The 17956-nt window shown below is 31.7% G+C and overlaps 1 protein-coding gene across 1 annotated transcript in view; it reads left to right on the top strand.

The window, feature by feature from the left end:
* The window catches only part of LOC143085253 (uncharacterized), a 52652-nt gene that overhangs the window by 14851 nt on the left and 19845 nt on the right, over positions 1-17956 (top strand). The gene's annotated exons all lie outside the window — the stretch shown is intronic.

Raw genomic sequence — 17956 nt, forward strand, 5'->3', positions numbered from 1 at the left:
CGTTTATACGACTGGATAGAAAGTTACGGAACTATAGCGCAATTTAAAATATATACGTGTATACATTGAACATAAGAAAAAAACATATATTTTGAATAAATAGGGGTAAAAGTGTTGAAAATAGACTAGTCCACGTATGCCAACATTATGTAATCATCGAATGTCGATAGACTACACTTGTATACCAAAAGAAGAAGAGAACCAATTTGATTTAAATACAGGTCGATGTATAACTTTTGCTTTGGTTCATTGAAGCTGTGGACCTAGAAAAATCACAGATTTATATTTCAATAAGATTGTTCTCAAACAAAGGAAGGAGTTCGTCATCACAATTGTTATATATGCCACTGGACGAACACTAATTATCCCCAGGGGATGTGAATATTTTGCTGGGAAACTTTTGAGTATCAAAGTTTCAAATTAATTTCGGGATTTATTTTCTTTCTTGGTATTCAATAACAGAAAAAAGAATAAATTACTTGTTCGCTAAATAGGGGTATTCTTGTCAGATAAAAGAATTTAGTTATATTTAAAAAATAGGGAAATATGACATTAAATTGGTTCTGTCTTTTTTTAAACATCGTTCAAACGATGTGTGTCTAAGGTGAACGCCACAAGAACCCTGTAATACTAGTACGAGAGTATAGCATGTAAACATTCCTTCTCAATAATATAGTTGTATTGGAAATCTTTTCATACAGATTGACAACTCATTGTCCGATATGCATGTAATATTTGCCACATGACGCCCATAGTTCTTTCTACCATCTTCACCTTATTCTTTGATATTGCTGTAAACATCGATGGTTCACACCCAAACAAAATTGGAGTAATGAACCTTCAGAGCTTCTCCGTGTTATACACTTGTGAAATATATAGACGAAATTTCTGTATTGAAATGAATCTACATCTCACAAACAGGATTTTCAAATAACGATTTTGAGTAATCACCTTACAAACCAATATAAACGTATGGCAAGATATAACCACGAAGTAATTTAGTTTTTGTCAGACGCAAGAACTCATCACTATATCATAAACGTATACGTATATATATGCATACAGTTTCAAATATCAAGAACAAGCGGTCGATGTCGATAGTCTGTTTTCTAACTGTTCAGAGTTAGACATGTCACTTGTTCATTCTTGGAAGCCTTCATATTCCCCGTCTAACGATGGGAACTCTTTCTGATTGTGTTGACTATAAATGCTTGTATGGTAATTCTGTCGTTTATCTGTACAAGATATCAAACAGATGTACAATGGTATATCAAATTGGGTAATATTGCATTTAGTTTTTATTTAAGATTAAAACTACTATTTTTTGCTTCATATTTGAATCTTCACGCCAATTACCGCTAAGAAAGTAATCAAAAATTGTTTCCTTTTATTTTTATACACTTTCGGAATTACGAATCAGAATTTTATTTTCAATTAATTTACACAATTTAATTATTGTATCTTTATTCTCATCGTGTATTAAATCTTAGTGTATTAACATCATGGCAGCATATACTCTTTCTAATTCTTTCTGTTTATCCTTTCCAAATAACAACATTTATACCTGTGTACGCTTGAACTCACACCTGCGGCTAAATAGCTACAAGGTAAACGAATTGACCTCAAGCCGAGAAATATACAGTGACCTTTACAAAATAATATACACACTCTGCTCACACATTAGTTGCATTGAAATGATTATCAAAACAATAACGGTAAAAAGAATTGAAATATTTTCAGTTCAATATCAGTAAAAATGTTCAATAAATATTTTATGAAAAAAATCTCAACAATAATTAATTAAATTTATTCAAAAACATTTACTAGAGATAATTTTATAGGAGTTTAATTCAATCAATACAAAACGGTATATATGTGCATATTCACTTTCGTTCATTCTTAAATTGTGGTTAATAACTTCGACCATTCGTCAGCTGTGCGCTTTTAATTACGTATATTGTCGATAAGCTATAAGAGTTAAACAGATTTTATTTTTTCCCAGAATGCAATAAATCGGGCTAATACGTCACGACCCACTCGAGAATTCAACCAAAAAAGTTACAAATACTTGATTTTCTCCGTTATTAGAAGGACTATAAATTTAAAACTTTGCAAATGTGTTTTTTATGTTAAGATGAACATAATTAGATGATAAGTAAAAAATCGCGGAATTTCCCTTTAAGAGCAATTTAGACATGGGGTTAAATTGTTTTGCAAGTCAAGATCTATCTGCCCTGATATTTTCAGATAAATCCGACAACTGGTTGTTGGGTTGCTGCCCCTGAATTGGAAATTTTTAAGGAAATTTTGCTGTTTTTTGGTTATTATCTTGAATATTATTATAGATAGAGATAAAATGTAAACAGCAATAATGTTCAGCAAAGTAAGATACACAAACAAGTCAACATGAACAAAAAGGTTAATTAATAGTAATGTATTGGTGGAGTCTTGTTCTGATGGCGGGTTGTTGATGTATAAGAGACAATTATCTACCTTTCTACTTTTCTACCTCAGGCATAGATTACCTTAGCTGTAATTGGCAAAACTTTTAGAAATTTTGGTCCTCAATGCTCTTCAACTTCGTACTTTATTCGGCTTTTTCAACTTTTTTGGATTCGAGCGTCACTGATGAGTCTTTTGTAGACAAAACGCGCGTCTGGCGTATATACTAAATTTAGTCCTGGTATCTATGATGAGTTTATTTACAACCACTGGGTCGATGCCACTGCTGGTGGAGATTTATTTCCCGGAGGGTATCACAAGCCTAGTAGTCAGTACTTTTTGTGCTGACATGAATTGTCATTGATATGGTTATATTTAAAAATTTACTGTTTACAAATTTTTGATTTTTTTGAAATACTAAGGCTTTTCTACCTCAGGCATAGATTACCTTAGCTGTATTTGGCAAAACTTTTAGGAATTTTGGTCCTCAATGCTCTTCAACTTCGTACTTTATTCGGCCTTTTCAACTTTTGGATTCGAGCGTCACTGGTGAGTCTTTTGTAGACGAAACGCGCGTCTGGCGTATATACTAAATTTAGTCCTGGTATCTATGATGAGTTTATTTACAACCACTGGGTCGATGCCACTGCTGGTGGAGATTTATTTCCCCGAGGGTATCACAAGCCCAGTAGTCAGATTTATGTTAACAATCAAAATATCACGGTCGGCGCTTAAAGTAAATCGGACATGTAACGAAGAAATGTTTTAAATATTATAAATGCCTCTATTTTTCATTTCATTTCATCTGGTTTCTTTTCTGTTACCAACGAAGAAAAATGATAAAAAAAAATCACGAGATACATGGACTTCGTTTAAAAGTTGTTATATAATTATCTATTACGGCAATGTATAAGTGTTGTAACAACGTAGTGTACAGGACTGGTATACATGTACCAATACCTTACTTGGGTGGTAAACGGCTGTTTGGCGTATTCTCCTCTGGGGGGGGGGGGGGTTACATTATAACAATAAAGAGGTGGTGGGCATCACTAATGCAACAATAACACAGCGACAGAAATTACAAAAAACAAACATCTAGTGGATAATCAATGTCTTTGATAATAGACAGCTAACTATACTATATGTAGTCAATCTGTAAATCGTTCTATATCTTCAATAGAATTGAATAAACTTAGCCAAGACTGATTAAGGTATATCATCAGCAAATACTCAAAATAAGATATTTTTTTTAAAACATCAACCTATAGCATAAGGCAACCTTCATTTCAATTTGTACTTGTTTTCTTTAATACAGTTTATAATTATGATCTATATGTATAATGATTAATAGCGTCACGTACGGCGTAGACTCAATCTTTTACAGATACTTCTTTTTTAACAGAACATGAAATAAAGCACAAGTATTAAACTACGATTATATCACTCCAAATATCCTCCACCAATGAACAATGCCATAAGGTGCATGTCAAGGTACAATATTAAGTATACAAGATGCAACAGGATGATTTTGACCTTGAAATACAGTCACTTATTATCGACGATTAATCATTAGCTTAAAAACTAACATATATAATTTTAAATATGATATTCAAATATGTTGTATGTTTTTGGTTTTAGATAAGGACGCAAAGATAGTTTCGAGGTGTTCGTTTGATTCTTAGGGCAATGGAGACGTCAATGGTAAACTATGACTCACTTATTATTGTGCACGTGACACCACACTTCGATACCGGTATCCATAATCTTCTACTTGCATACCAAATAATTTCTAATGTCTATATCGAATCTGACAAGCTACTCTCTAAAGATGAGATGCAAAATACATATGATTATATACTTAAAGCTTATACGGAATTTGAAATAGCAGACGGTTATTTATCTAGACTGAAATCATATGTTAACGATGAATTTGAGAAGTCCATGTCGACAGAAAAGGAATTATCAGACGAAATAAGTAAATTGAAAGTAGAGATTAAAAAGGCGAATCTTGAAATCAGTCAAAAACGATATCAAATTGAAGATGCCCAAAAGGCTGTTCGCATTGAGCAAGAACATATTCAAACGGCTACAAGGAAAATAGAAAGAGCAGAGAGTGATTACCGCCGTAAACAAAGAGAAAGAGAAAGTGGAGTCTATGCCATTCCTTTGATTGGTGGAATTGTAGCATTTTTTTCTGGATTGAGTGATGAAATTGAAAAAGCCAGAAATGAAAAGTACTTTGCATGGAGTAATTATAGATCACATCAAAATTCTCTTACTAGTAGGGAACACGAATTCGAAGATTTACGGTCCAATATTGAAAGATTGAAAAATACTATTTATTTTAAAGAAAATGATTTAAGGATGCAAACGATAAAAGTAGCAGATCTTAAGCATTTTCAAAATATGATAAACGAAAAGCGCGAAACCTTCGGGTTTTATCTACGCTCAGTTTCTGCTCTTCTTAAAAAAACAAAAGTACTGAAGAGCGAAAGCAATGTAATTTTGTATGTTGAACCTTTGGTTAACGTTTTCAATGACATTGTAAAATATTTAAAAGGGTCATCACAAAAACTGGTACTGCTAAAGGGCGAAACATTCAAAACATTTTTACTTGAGGCAGATCCAGAAAGATTGGAATTTAGACGAAATGGCACAATTTAAAGTTGCATTTAGCAGTAATTCTATATTTATTTGTATCAGTTTTATTGTGTTTGATAATTGCCTTCTTTATATTTGAAGTTAGGCCAGTATTGTTATATGTAGATGAATTTGGAAACCAATTATTTAATGCTTATATGTTTTAGAAATTATACAATTAACTCAATCAAAATCATGTGTGTTGCCTTGGTTTTTTTCTGTGTTGTTGGAATCCATTTCCTTTCTCTAGGTATATATTTCACATTTTCTTCCTTTCATATAAAGCACATACATGTTTGATTACCCCTTAAGTACACCACACTGACCTACATCTTACTGTTCAAAGATTACATGTATAACACATTGTTGACTGCTGTACTTCTAATTTGACGTTTCAACCTATTATGTCGGTTTGTATAGTTCACACATCGTTCTTTATATAATGTGATTTTATGTGAGATTTATCTTGTATAGAATTACTAAATTAAACGATATTTACCTTGGTTAAAGTCGAAGTTTAATTTGAATTCTATGTAGTCATAGAATCAACACATCTACATCAAAACTATAAGAATTTATAATTCTCTTGTTATAGAAAGTTGCAAAAGTATTCACATTTGTCCAACCCGCTTTACTCATAATATCAGCTAAAGAAACATTGTACAGTTTAGCTTTAGACGTAGCTGCAGATCTCACTGAATGAGCACTAAATTGTCGAGTGTCTTTACCCGATTTTTGCAAAACTACTTTAATCCAACGGGAAATAGTGCTGCAAGTCAACTTGTTAGTGTGAACACGCAATATTTCAGTACGTTTAATATATTCTTTCAAAACAGTATATACACATAAACCTTCTGTCTGGAGGAAAAGCTCTCAGTTTGACATCTGGATTCTTATATCCTGGTCTAGACTGTTTTAATAAAACATCTAAATGAAAAACAAATTCATCCCTCAATTTTTTCATGCAGTCAATACTTAAAAACTTCAGTGTTTGTACACGAGTAGCATTTGTTAATGCTATCAACATAACGAGCTGCAAAGTCACTTCTTGTAAAGTTAACATATTTACAGGTGAAAGCTTTCTCAAGTAGTTCAAAACTAATGATACATCCCATACACAAATGTTCTTAGATTTTGTTGGTCTAAAATTATAAACTCCTTTCATAAATCTGACTACTAAAGGATGTGCTCCTACAAGGACATTGTCTATCACTAAACCTAGTACAGAAAGGGAAGATCTTACTGTATTTATGGAACTGTAGCCAAGACCATTTTCAAATAAAATAGTCAAATAATCTAGCACTATATTTATAGAAATTTGAACTTCACTAAATTTCCTTTCACGACAGTAAGAAAACCACTTTTTGAAATAATACTTTGTACTGTTTTTTAGTGCTTTTTCTCCAAGAGCATAACATGATGCTGGCAGTTTTTGCCGAAATTCCTCTGTCAATAAACTGTTTCCTGATACATGACATATCATTAGATTCAATGTTTTGTTCAATGGATGGACAGTGTCTTTGTAAGGAAGAGTCAGTAGATCTTTCCTTGCCATAATCAGTATAGGTGTATCGATTAACATCTGCATCACCAGAGTAAACCATGCTTGAGTCGGCTATAACGGCGCTACCAAAATAACTGTTGTCTTGTCTTTCAAGATCTTCTGTACACATCTGCCTAGTAAACTGAAAGGAGGAAATAAATAGCATTTAAAGTCACTCCAGTCTATAGAAAAAGCATCTATAAAACTAGCATCAGGGTCAGGTTTCCATGAACAAAACCTTTTCAATTGTGAGTTGAGGCGAGATGCAAATAAATCAATATGGGGTTCACCCCACAATTCACATATATCACAAAAAATGTCTTTGTTTAACTGCCATTCAACTTGATCATTGAACTTTCTAGATTCGGCATCTGCAATAGTATTTTCAGTTCCAGCAATGTGACTAGCAGTGAGCCACACATTTTGTTTCTTTACCCAAAATCAAATAGATTTTGCAATAGTGTTACAACATATTGACTTGATTCCACCCATTTTATTGACATAGCTTACTGCTGTAGTATTGCCAGTTAATGTTTTCACATGTGTAAAACATTTTAATTGAGATTCAAATGATTTCAAACCATACAAAATTGCAAGTAATTCTAAATAATTTATATGATATTTTGGTTCATCAGGGGTCCATCTACCTCCTGTTTTGTTGTCAAAAAGTATTGCTCCCCAGCCAGAGAGTGAAGCATCAGTTTGTAAAATAATTTGTGGATTAACTCTGTCCAAAGCTCTGGACTGTGTATAAATATTACATGACCACCAAAGAATTTCTTTTTTCATTTTATCAGTTATTTCCATATTGACATCAAAATTGCCTTTTGCCATCTTTAAAGCATGTATTTTTTTCTATTTCAATATCTCTATAATACAGTTGACCATAATCAACAGCAGAAAAACTTGAGATTATCAAGCCTATATAACTAGCAACTTCTCTTATTATAGAGTTTTGTCTTGAAAGTAGACTTTCTTCATGTATCATTTCTTTTTTGTCTTGTGTTAAAGTGACAATCATTTTTTCAGAGTCTATCAAAAACCCTAAAAATTGAATTTTCTTTGTTAGTATAAGAACAGATTTTTTCTCATATACTATGAATCCCAAATCAGATACCAATTTCACAGCATCTTGCTTATTCAGACTACACTCTACAATTGTATCTCCTATGAATAAGGAATCATCCCTATAACCTAAATTGATATGACCTGATCTGCGGAGTGTAGCATATACCACTTTCATAAGTTTTGTGAATAAACGTGAATAAACGTGGTGCACTTGCCAACCCATTTGGTAAGCTAGCATATTGATAAATAGAATCTTTCCAAATAAATCTCAAATAATCATCAATGGGCACTGAATAATAAGCATGACGCAGATTGACACGAGCCATGTAACAATTTTGTTTTATCAAATGCAATGCCATTTCAAAAGTGTCCATTTTAAAATGGTGATACTCTACATGTTCATTTAACTTTTTTAAATTTAGTATCATCCGATACTCACCATTCTTTTTTGGTGTCACAAATATTGGTGAAATGTGTTCTCCTTCAATAGATTTTACCTTTTCAATTACTTTAATATTCAGTAAATTTTGAATTTCTGCATCTATTATACTAGTATCATTATTATTTGCAACTATATTTCTGATAGTTGCTTGATTTGAGTAGGATGTATACCATCAATAAACTCAATGGTACATTTATGAGCAATATCTAAAATACTACTATCTGAAATAATTTCTTCCCATTTATTTATAAAATTTTTCATTCTACCTGCTACAAAATTTATACTCACAACATCAGGTTTTAATATCTGTATTTGTTGTGAGTCCACCTGGAGTTTTTTTATTCTCCAGTTTTATCTGAGCCTGCACGAGATGCTCTACCACGGCCAGTGCCTCTACCAGAGATCCTAAAATATCAAGGTCTACGACCGCCTCTAAAGCCACTGTTGAAACAACCCCTTCCTCGGATTTTATTTGATATTCTACTACACTTGTCAATATCATCAACAGTTTTGACCACATCACCACCAAATAGGTGTTTATCATAAGGGACTGTAGCATTCAGCAAATGTCCATATTCACCAATGATATCATACTTCATGAGAGTTATTCTCATTAAGCATACCAATCTGTTAGCATGCCCCATCAGAGCGACTTAATCCATACAATCGTCTAACATATTACTATGCTCAGTTTGAACAGTAACGAGGCCGTCACAATTTTGTGGTCTCTGATATTTCTTATCTTTCATGAGATCTGAAAATCTCTCAGAAGAAATCCCATTTCTAAAAATATCAGTTATATTATTTGCCAACTGTTCATTAATAGATGGTGCATACTTTTCACCAGACCGAAATTTTTTGCTCATGCTAGCAAATCTTGTCTCTTCACAAGAGTCAGATTTTTGTTTCTTACTAGGGGGTTCATCCCTTTTGTCATTATCTGCTTGGACATCGTCACAAGCGTCATCATAACAGTCAGAATCATTTTGATTTTCATCATCATAATGATATTCATCATCATATAGATCGTCTATTCTCTTGTTCATGTTATCAACCCTACAGTTGGTTTTTACTTGTTCAGATCTTATCTGCTTAAGAATATCTAGCATTTCATTGTTATTATTAGCGTCACCACTGACACTACTAGACTTTGCTTTAGAAGTGGACGGCGTACTCGAGGAAGGGGGCTTACCCTGTGCAGCAGACTTGGAAGTTTTCTACCTTGTTTTAGACTCCTTTACATTTAATGATGCTTTTTTAAGCAAACATTACTCACACCACATCTTCCTATATCTATTACAAGGGATAATCAACAGAAACATACTTCATGTAATATAATTTTAAATTTCACAAGATTCCGACATCACTGATGGGATTAATCAGTAGATAACAAGCTATTTATATATAGTGTATCAATTTGTAAACAAAGAAAATGGCGGTGAACTATGAAAACCGGTACCAATTATCTGAACTGAAAAACATATATACCTTACCATCAGCACCTTATAAGAAGGCACAAAAAACTAATAAAATGCTCATACCATTCGAAAAAATAGATCTGTCACTGTGTAGGAAAGCTGCATATTGTCCAATATTTATTACATCTCGTGAAAGAATGCATTTCTGGCTTCATGCATTAGGACAATCGATAATCATAGGTAACAAAAATAACCCCTCAGTCAAAGTAGATTGGCACGACTCTACTGCACAATGCATAACAGAAAGAACTGAGTTTGAAGTACACTCTTCCGAAAGTATTGGGGATTATGAAGGGGATACATTAATGTACAAAGTTATTGTGTACCTGACCACAGGTAAAATAATGATTCAAGGGAAATTCTTTCAACAGTGGTGCTCAAATGAATTTGAAAAAACATTACAAATAGTTGAAAACTTGTCATCTAGTTCTGAAATGACCACTCCAAAAAGTCTTCAATTTGAAAACGGAGAAGATGATATTGAGTCCTCCACGAATCACCATACCATTCGAAAAAATGCACCTGTCAATGAAATCATGGAAATTCAGTCTAAAAATTCAGAAACCCTTTCTACAAATTTAGAAATCGTATCAACAAATTCAGAAATTTTACAACAAGGAGATCAGATCAAACTTAAAACTCCACCGGTACTGCAGACAAAAAATGAAAATATCACTATCAATACAGACTCAAACAATAGTATATCAAATGATCCACATTCAGAATCCTCTCAGATTCAGCAGAGGTTTACTATTTTAGAAGAAAGCACGATTAATATGTCATCGGAAATTTTCAATGCACATTCAACTATAAAAAACTTTGAAACGTTACTCGGTACGAATCTCCAAGGGCTTAGAAATGATATCGTCAAAGACGTGCTAAATTTGATGAATAAAGTTGAAACTTCTCCCGAGTCTATAGAAACACTAAAACAAGTCCATGCAAGAGAGCTTAAAATGCTACGTGAAAAAATACAAGAAAATAATTGAAAAATTTGAGATAGAAAAATGTCAACTCATGAGTAAAGCAAAAGAATTGGAGAGGAATAGTTATCACACAAAAGAAGTGTTTCAAGCAACGGAGGAAAAGCTACAGAATAAGATAATAGTTCTCACTGAAAAACAAACTGAACTAGAAATTCTTCTCCATGAAAAACATGCTAAACTGCAGGAAAAAGACGCCACAATTGAAAAATTACATGATAGGCTTCAAACAGTTAAAGAAGATATATTAGGAGGCCAATGGTCAGCTGTGAATTGACAGCAATCCAAGAATGAGTCATGCTTAGAAACGTCTGGTTTCAAACACCAGTCAAATTTGCATCACAATGCAAAGAGTTCAGCATCAAGGGATTCAGTGATTCAGGAGAAAGAAGTGTCATTCACTGATTTTTCCACTCTCAAACAAAACCCTGTTAAAAAAAGGGTAATCTTTCATCATAGTTCCATTCCAAAGTTCATTGATATCAGGCGGCTGACAGCATCTTTTCAGTTGGAGGGTCTGGCTAAAAGAACCGCCACATTAGCAGACCTTGAAGGATATATTCAACAGTATGAAGATCTGACTGACAGTATCGTAATTTGTCATGTAGGAACAAATGATATACGACATTCACCTGATGTGGTATATTCCGCAGTGGATAAATATGTAGAAATAATTGAAAATCTTGAAAGACTTGGCGCAAGAATCTTCATCTCATCGCTTTTACCATGTAGGACAACTAGGCTTGCTAGAAATATTTGCCAGTTCAATGAAACATTGTACTGAAAAATAAGAGACAACAAAAATGTTACATGGTGTGACAACTCTAACTTTTTTCTTGACAGCACATCATATAATGTCAAGTTGAATCTTTATGACAAAGATGGTCTTCACATTAACATTAACGAAGGAACAAGAGTCTTGGCAGGAAATTTGAAAAAGACCTTACATTTTGTGCTAAAAGGGAAGTGGCCTTCTTACAAAAAAAACAACAAAGTAACAATCAATAGTACATTCAGTAAAAAAAGCTACCAAAACCATGGTTTCTATGATGGCTATGCTAAAGATCAAATGAACAAGCACGACATGAGAAACAACAATGTTAATAACAGATTTGTAGATAACAAGGAAATGAAAATGATCGAAATGGTTGTAAACACTGTTGCAGCCCTTCAAATGTTCAAGAATTAACAAGTCCCACCATATTTATGTATAACTGTCATATATACACAATGATTATATAGTATTGTTTATTGTACCTATGATATATTTTATTTTCATTTTTCTTGTTTTGTTTTCATTTTTTTATTTTTATTTTATTTTTTATCTAGTCAATTGTCTTGAATTTTTCTAGTCATAATTTGTTCTCTCTCGTTTTTTTTTATTTATTGTTTTTTTTTGTTTTTTTTTTTTTCAAAATTTAAAGGATACACATTAAAAAAAAGTTTCTGTTGAATCCCTTATAATTCAAAGAATGTTAAAAAAACAAATTAACAATTAGTTCTTCGAATGTTCATGGTTTGTTTTACAGGGAAGATGGTAATAGATATTGCAAACTTAATGACCCTGATTTTTGTGAAAATATAAATTCTGATATTATATGCCTATTAGAAACAAAGGCTGATAAGGATGACAATCTTTGTCTGAAAGGTTAGACCTTATTAAAAAAGGTCGCTCGACCCAGGAAAGGTAAAGCTATTCATGGAGGCATTGCTTTATATGCCAGAACTAATGTTAGTAAAGGAATTACATTAATCAAAGGTAATTCATCTGAATTTTTGTGGGCAAAACTAAGTAAAACTTTTTTTTCACATTCATCTGATATATTTGTATGTTTTGCTTACAACTCACCAATACAGTCTAGCTATTCCAAATCTCTAAAAAGTGAGTTAACAACACTAGAAAAGATAGAACAAGACCTGAGTAAGTTTTCAAATTCAGGGGAGACTATCATTATGGGGGACCTAAATGCCCATATTAATGAAAATGATTAGGATTTTATTTCATCTGATCACGTTAAAAGTTTACAAGATATACTTCCTAATTCATATTTGGCAGATAATGTACAGTATAGGAGATATTGTACTAAAAAGAATATTAAGACTGATGAATACGGAAAACGTGTATTAGAGCTTTGCATATCATCTAGAAGCCGAATTCTAAATGGAAGAACTTTAGGGGATACATTAGGTAAACCCACTTCCCATCAATATAATGGTAGTGCTGTTGTTGATTATTGCATTGTTAGTAATAATATGCTAAAAAATGTATGTTTTTTTACTGTAAAGCATTTTACCGTCCACTCTGATCACTGTCCTATAAATGTATGTTTATCTTTAAATTTTTCTCAAGTACAACAAAAAGTTGGGAGACCAATACCTAAGGGTTTACATTGGAACAATGAGGTTCAAAAATGTTATACAGAGATGATGTTATCAAAAGAAGTTGAATCTAATGTAAAATCATTCTTAAGTAAAGACAGAGTACCACAAAGAAATGGGGTGGATGAAGCCACCAAGGATTTAACAGATATTTTTAACAACACTGTCGATAAACTAAGAAGTCATTTAAATCTTCCTAAGGGTAACAGGTTTAAATCTAAAAAACGTAAACGAAAGAAATCTAGTTTAGGGTTTGACAGCGAGTGTGAATCAATGTATCGTAATTTAATCCAATCTTCTCGTTCACTCTCTAAGGGTTCTGTAAACGAAAAAAAATTGAAGAATTACTATGGGCTAAAAAAGCAGTTCAAAAAACAAGTAATATGTACTTGGTGCCACTAAATATGCTCCTAATATTGCCAGTATGGCAGAACTTGGTCGTTATCCAATCTCTATATTTGTTATTTTGCAATCTCTTAAATACTGGCTATATTTGTATAAAGACCCTCTTTTGAATTTTTCAAAATTAGCATATAAGTCAATCGAAGAAGTTGATTGTACCTTTCCATTTACCTTCAATAAACACATTTTTAAGTTTCTAAAATTAATTAATTTTGACCATGTTTGGAATAATAAAGGAACTATGTCAGAAGGAAAACTCATATCTGCAGTGAAAAAGATATTAAAAGAAGATATGGAAATTATTTTTTCTCATGTTTGTCAGGTGAAAAGCAAAACAAACTACGCACATATTACAAGTTAAAAGAGGAATATAAACCTGAGACTTATACAAAGTTAAATATCCCAAAACAATATGTTAGACAATTATGTAAATTAAGAATTTCTAACCACAATTTACACATTGAAAAAGGCAGATATAATAAAACGCCTTTGGATCAAAGAATATGTACACATTGTATTGATAACAAAATTGAAGATGAGTTTCATTTCATATGTGTATGCAACCTCTATCACGAGGAGAGGGAAAAGTTTTATGATGACATTGTTAATATTATACCATGTTTTTGCAATTTAGATAATTTTGATAAATTTAAATATTTAATGAACTGTTCGGAGACTGATGTTCTCACCAGATTTCTTATATATATAGACAAATGTATTTTGATTAGACATTCATCAGTGGGAATAATTGCATAATATTGAAATGTGAGTTTTGTCTCTTGCTTGTTATAAGTGTCAAAATTGTTGTCTGTTATGTTTATTTTTGTTTTGTATATGTTTTTTTATATGTGTTTTTGTGTTTCAGTGATGATCCTTTTGTACTGGATTTTATACTGAATAAAATTAGTTAGTTAGTTAGTTAGTTTACATAGACAAAACGACTTAAATTTCAAATTGATTTTTTAAAAAGTGTCAACCTTTTCTGCAAATCAAGATAATCTCTACACCTTAGTTTATTATAATGTTCTAGATATGATAAGTTTTACACAGATGTCTTCATTTGAAAGGGTGATAAATAAAAAGATACTAATAAAAATACTTCAACTTTATCTGTATTTTGACAGGTAAACACAATACAAGTACACCTTACAACTGTTTCACAATCCAAATGTAGTGGACATATAACCCATCATGAGCAACTGAGAAACCAACCTTTAGAAAATAATTGAAACACTGAACTGATTAAGAGATAAGTCCAGGTGACTCTGTCACGACAGGCATGAAAATATTGCAAAGGTTCTATGGCAAAAACATAGTCTCCTGATTGTTTTAAGAAAACTGACATTACCATTGTCATATAAGCAGACATATGTCTTACATTCTGTGACTTCCAATGCAAGGGATACATTAAATCCTCATAACAATACTAGTTGCTCTTTTGCATTTTAAGTATTAAACTTTGCCTGTTGGATATTTCCACGTCTTTCATTGTTTTTATCCAATAGATAGTAAGTGATATTATTATGAGGAGTCCAAAAATTTGAAAATGTAACTTTGTAATATTTTTCAAGCCACAAAGGCTTGCATACGCACACTAACAACACAGCAATGATGGACTTTTAAAAAATCAAAACAATCTATTTCATGTGACAATGTTTATTATTCTGGAATCTTTGTAACAAATAACAATATTCTACAGATGAAATTTTAAACAAATGAAAAAGTTTCCTCCATATTTAAAAAAAAGCTCCCTAAAAACCAATAACAATAATATTATTATAGTTATGCTCTTTCAAGCAAGCAAAGATGTAGAAATTATGATACGCAGTTAACAGATTACCATCTAGAATACTTTCTTTTAAAGCTTCAAGCAATACTCCAATGGCAAAACCAGATTCTTATCATAAAAAATTTAAATAGAAAAATCTTTTCCCCTCCAAATTATGCTACCTTTACAGATAAATTCATCACACACACTGTCAATGTTAAAATCATAAAAATTCTGGAAGAAAATTAAATAAAATAACAAAAAAATTAGTATAAAAAAATAATGTTAACATAAATGGGACAAAATAATTGCATTCTGACAATAAAACATGAGCATTTGTCACACCAATAACATACTTAAGGAAGAAAGCAGATTCAGTTTCTTTTCATACATAGTATTCCAACACCTCAGGTTTTTAATCTCTAATCACAACCTGTTGCTACCATGACCTTTCAACTTTTTGAAAAAATCAAATCAGCTCTAATGAATATTATCAGATTTAACATATCCATTGCCTCTGAGACTCTCAAGTTTTCAGTAAACATTTTTAATTAAATTTCCCAATATGTGTGACTGTCCCTCCGGTATCTTTCGTACCTCTTTTTTTTAGAGTCACCATTCTGGGAAAAGCACATTTCTAATACTGTTATGTACAAAATAATATATTCAGGTCAAGCAAAAATAAACTGAGAAAATACCCTGTTTTCCAAGACTCTTGTTTAATACCTATTTTTTTTCAGTTGCAATTTTACATCTGTATATACACATAGGTATGATAAGACCCAATATGTTGCCCTTAAACTTATGAAAATTGAAATTCTTTACAGATACTTTATTATTAAAGGAATGACTGTAAAATTTTTTGCTGTCTATGAAGAAATAACATAAACAAGAATGTGTCCTCAGGACACGAATGCCCCACTCGACTATCATTTTCCATGTTAAGTGGACCGTGAAATTGGGGCAAAAACTCTAATTTGGCATTAAAATTAGAAAGATCATATCATAGGGAACATGTGTACTAAGTTTGAAGTCGATTGGACTTCAACTTCATCAAAAACTACCTTGACCAAAAACTTTAACCTGGAGCGGGACAGACGGACGAACGGACGGACAGACGGACATTGAATATGGACAGTAATACAAAATCTTACTGTGAGAATAGTATGTTCAACATATCAGAACTAATGCTTTGAATAAAAACATAAGTCTGAATGTATTGATTCCTTAAAACAAATGAAATGATTGTCTAACATTAAAGGCATACCATTTTCCATGTATTACAGCAGTATAAGGAATGACTGTCTGTATAACAGATATAAGATATGCTAACAAAGACTTAGCATTAGTAGATCAATGACATACACACATGTCTGAAGTTACTGAGGAACATAAATCATAAAACATAATTTCCATACTTTTTTTCATAATGGGGAAAACCATAAAACAAAAATAGGATTGAGTTCTGATGGTATGTTTTGAGTCAACTACCAATACATTCCTTTAAAAGTTGCATTTCATTTAATGAAAAAGGCTGTAGTTTTAACATCAATGTTCATTAATCAAAAAGCACATCAAAACAAAACAAAAAACATTTTAGTTTCATGGAACAGACTGGAGCTACAACTGCTTTTATACATGTATTTACAATTTTTCCTCAGTATAACCTTCAAAATATGCAATCTATCATCTAACACTGATGTATTGACAGTATTCTGGGTAATATTTTCAAAAGCACTTGCCAAAATGTTGTGATTGGCTAACTACATCCCAACCAATGAAAATTTGACCAATAATCTGACATTATTTTCATTTTTAGATAAAACAATGAAATTACCTATTGTTCTTTTGATTTTGAAACAGGGAATATTAAGCCTGAAACTATTCCTAAGACAATGTTTATTTTTTAACCTGACTACCAGCAATGAAAATTGATCTTGCCTTAAAATGATGAACTTCACTGTGGAACATTCTACTTACATTTTTTTTTACAAATAAACTACATATAGATACAATATAGTTGATGTTTGTATATACACAGATACTGACTTTGGAAAATGATGCCCAAAACTGACTCACCACAAAAATGTAAAAATAGTATTACTAGACACTAATATAATCTAGATAAATATGTATACATTGTAACGTTTGAAATAAGTGTACTATATTTATGTAAAATCTATAAATTCAAATCTCAATAAGAAGTTCTAATTCAGAAATGATTTGAAAAAAGATAAAAAAAAAATCCTTTTACACCCCTAGCATGCTTCCAGTGTTAGAAGCAGATACAGAAGCTAAAGTAGGAAATATTCCCAAAGTATAAGATCTTCCGGTAATTTTTTTTTTAATTTCCCCATTTCTTTAGAAATATATTAAATCAAATTAATAAATATAATGCCATTCATTTCATATAGAAGCAATCTTTGTCAAAATGCCATTATCATATATCATAAAAGGTATTGTTTTAAAAGTATTGACATGATTAACAATTACATTAGCAAAAAGACCAGCATTTCATTGTGCAAAAAGGTTGCACCTTAATCATCTATCACAGAAGAAATAACTCACAACAAAAATATGAAAACCCATGCCGTTTTTCAATGTCAAGTAGATTTACTCTGAAACTTTTAAAAATTTGTAGTTTTGGATACTTTAAACTACCCAAAATAAAAAAATGGATTATTATGGACCCATTTCATACTGGCCATACAATTAACACTCTAATGTACAGATACAATGGTAAAGATAAATGCTATCTACAGCTCTCCAGGTAAGCATATTAAATCATACCTATGAAGATCTGATCTATAT

This window comes from Mytilus galloprovincialis, chromosome 8 (assembly GCF_965363235.1).
Source record: "Mytilus galloprovincialis chromosome 8, xbMytGall1.hap1.1, whole genome shotgun sequence".
In the NCBI taxonomy this organism is placed as follows: domain Eukaryota; kingdom Metazoa; phylum Mollusca; class Bivalvia; order Mytilida; family Mytilidae; genus Mytilus; species Mytilus galloprovincialis.